Below are 3358 nucleotides of genomic sequence, written 5' to 3' on the forward strand. Positions count from 1 at the left end.
CCTGTGTCCTACCAGATTCCAGTTTAGGCAGGTGTTTTTTGCCTGCCTGTGTACCTTTTAAAATAATAAGCTGGAGAACCTGTTCGCTTATGCAGGTTTTAGACCGAAATTTTGTTAGGTGCTTCTAAATAATGGCTTGACAAGAGGTTCTGGGAGGGAACAATGACAGGCTCTGGTAAGAACAGGCATTCCAGGGACTCTTCAGGACAAACCAGGTGCTCTCTAGAAGGTCACCCAGAGGCAGCTCCTCTGCCTTGGCCCACGTCCCACCCAAAACCTCTGCACAGCAAAGCTTCCCTTGGCCATGGGCTGTTGGCTGCAGAACACTCACACATGATGTCAGAGGCAAAAGCAATGCTAGGTGCCCAAAAAGTGTGGACACGAGTCCTCTGATTATTAAAAGATGCGAGTCTGAGCAAAGTGAAAAATTGCAGGTCAAACCCATTTAATGAGGACTGTGCCCCAAGATGCCACACGTGTACAGGATGTGGTTTTCCAGGAATGGGGGGGAGGGGCAGAAGCCCAGAAAGTCAAGGAGGTAGGTACCTGTAAACATGATGGCAAATGGGACTGCTCCCAGTTAACACATTTTACACAAGTAATGTGTAAAGGCCAGGCAAACAGAAAGGACATCCCAAGGTATTCCCTGTTCAGCAGGTATCTGTCTTCTGACTGAGTCAAATTTGTCACAGTTCTGAAAAAAACCACAAAGGTCTTTGCCCCACTTCATTGTATTTGAGAATTTATCGTCCCTCTTACAGGGGGAAATAAGATTTAAAACTCAGCTAAGTCCCTGTCCAAGAGGCTGCCCAAGCCCTGACCTTCAGGCCTAAGCCCAGGCCAGGAGTGCTGTTATTGTAAGAGACTGTAAATCACCTCCCCTTTCATACACCGTGGCAGGATGTGAGCAGAGGAATGTGGCTGCTCTGTGCTGCCCCAGAGCAGTGAAATGCTCAGATTTGTATCTGCCCCGTGTCAGGGCGAGCGCGGGGGTGCCACAGGAACAGAACCCGCTGGGAAGAGCATAAGCAAACTGTAAAACACGAGGCAGACAAAACATCTGGCAGCTGCTTCAAATAGTTTTCTGTCTGAAGGGCAGACAAGCCTGCAATAGTTTCGAATGAAAACATGTGCAAAGGCAGGATGAGTGCTTCAGTGTGTTTTGTGCAAGCATTGAATGAGTTTTGCTCCTTTCAGCACTGTTTTGTAAGCCAAGAAAGGCTGTGCTTTGGGTAAGGTTTTTAATTTTAATAAACTTTACTAAATAAATCACTGTATTTCCTTCTCCAGTCAAATGCAACTTTGGCATAAGATCAACAGCATTAGCTCTGCATAGGAAGCACGTGGGAGAGATGAGGGGCAGTGTGCTAGGAAATGTCTTCCATAATTGTCTTACCTTATGCAGGAGAAAAGGTGTGACTGCCAAAATAAGTTCTTAAAAGAATGACGCACGTTCTTTCGAGTTCCCACGTCTCAGGGAAAGGGAAAATTGCCTTGATACTGGCAAAGGACTTGACAGGTACAGACTGGTGGCTGGGCTCCAACAGGGAAGTTCAGCTGATTGAGCTCAGACATAAATTCTCAGTCCTGCGGACAAAGGAGAGAATTGGCAACTGTCTTCCTCCCTCCAAGTTTTCCTGTCCTGACACTGTCACAACTTTGATGAAGATCCACAGGCACAGGTTTGTGCAGGAGTGTAACCTGCACCCAGGACAGGCTTCCCTTTCGAGAGGAATGTGACAAGACTGCTAAAGAAGGATGATGTATTTCCTTATCGGCTACTGCACTCCTCCACTGAACACTCCCCCCTTGCACACCTTCCCAGACACAAATTACTTTCACCAAAGCCTCAACTTCCAGGAGGAAACAAAAGCTACTCCACTGCTTGTCCAGGGCACCAGGATGCCAAGGCTCTGTGCAGAGTGGCCCCAGCACTGCTGCAGCACAGGCAAGGCAACAGCAGGCAGGCTGTCGAGGCCAGGAGCCTCCTAAAAAATGTAGGAACAGTTCCATGTGCGTAAAGTGGTGAGTCAGCAGCAGCAGGAGGATGAGATGCTGGCAGTGCAGCAGGGGTGGCTTTCAAGGCAGTCCTGAGACAAGCAGAACTTGCAGCTTTTACTGCTACTCACAAAGGCAGAGAGAGATCTGCCTGCCACAATGCCAGGGCTGGGATGGAGGCAAGAATAGCAGGGAAGCAGAGCACCACTGATTTATTAGGACTTGCTAATCCGTGATTTCATTTGTTGATTCCATCAGGTCCAATCCCCATCTCATGACTTCCTCCCCTGTTGCCATGGCACTGTACATAAACACTGCAGGCTCCCAGCCCTGAGCAGGTCATTTGTTTCAAATATTCCATGCAGCTGGAACACAAGCCTGTTTGGGTGTCTGGAGCTGAGCATGAACTAATTCCTCAGTTTTCTGCACCCGCCCCACCTTCTGCACCCTCCCAGCCTTAACTGCAGGGGAAGGGGCCTGGGGCAGAAACAGACACAAAGTAAGAGTTCCACTGAAGTCCTGCAGCAAACCAAAGTGTGATTAGTGAATATGCTGGATAGTAAAGCTCAGGATCTACAAACCCTTGTCTTAATCATGTGGTTTTCCCACATGTACATGTCTCTTACACATGTAAGAGACACCCAAAATTTAAAAAAAAAAAAAAAAAAAAAAAAAAAATCTTGCCTGACTAGAGACAAGAAACCACTTGTCTTTTTTTTGAGCTCTCCCTCCCCAGTACCCTTATTAGGCAGTTCTCAGGCTGCAGTGGAACCTCACATGTTGCAGTGTGTGTGTGTGTGAACTGATTAAAAGATTTGGCTCCCTCACACACCTTGGTGGCTGCAGGGAAGACAGAGAAGTGTGTGGACAGGAAGAGGACTTAAAGCCTTCACCATCATGGACAAAAGTACCTCATCACCACCACACTTCCAGTCGCTTTGGAGGCTTAACCTCACTGCTGGCACAACGTGGGAGCACCTCTGTATTGCACAGGTCGGTGACTGGAGGCACAACCAGCAAGCAGCTGTAAAATCAGCTATAAACCCAGTAGCAGCAGGAACCCGAGGCTGCCTCATCACAGATTAGACTCAGCTCCATCTCTGAGGCTGTAAGGGCAGCTGTGCACACTCTCAGGTTACCACACCTCACCACCCTGTACCCACAGCTGCAGCCTGCCCTCCGTCTGTACACACCTTTTAGATGCCAGCTTTAAATTGTTATTCCTCCAAGCAGAGATAAGGCCATGACAGCCCCTGCTTTGCCTGTTTGGGCAGGCTTCCTGGGAATAAGCTCCCTGCTCATGTAGAAACAAAGGATAAAGAAATCTGATCATTTCATGCAAATAAAACCCATCACCAAG

Source organism: Coloeus monedula (genome assembly GCF_965178545.1).
Source record: "Coloeus monedula genome assembly, chromosome: 22".
Classification (NCBI taxonomy): Eukaryota; Metazoa; Chordata; class Aves; order Passeriformes; family Corvidae; genus Coloeus; species Coloeus monedula.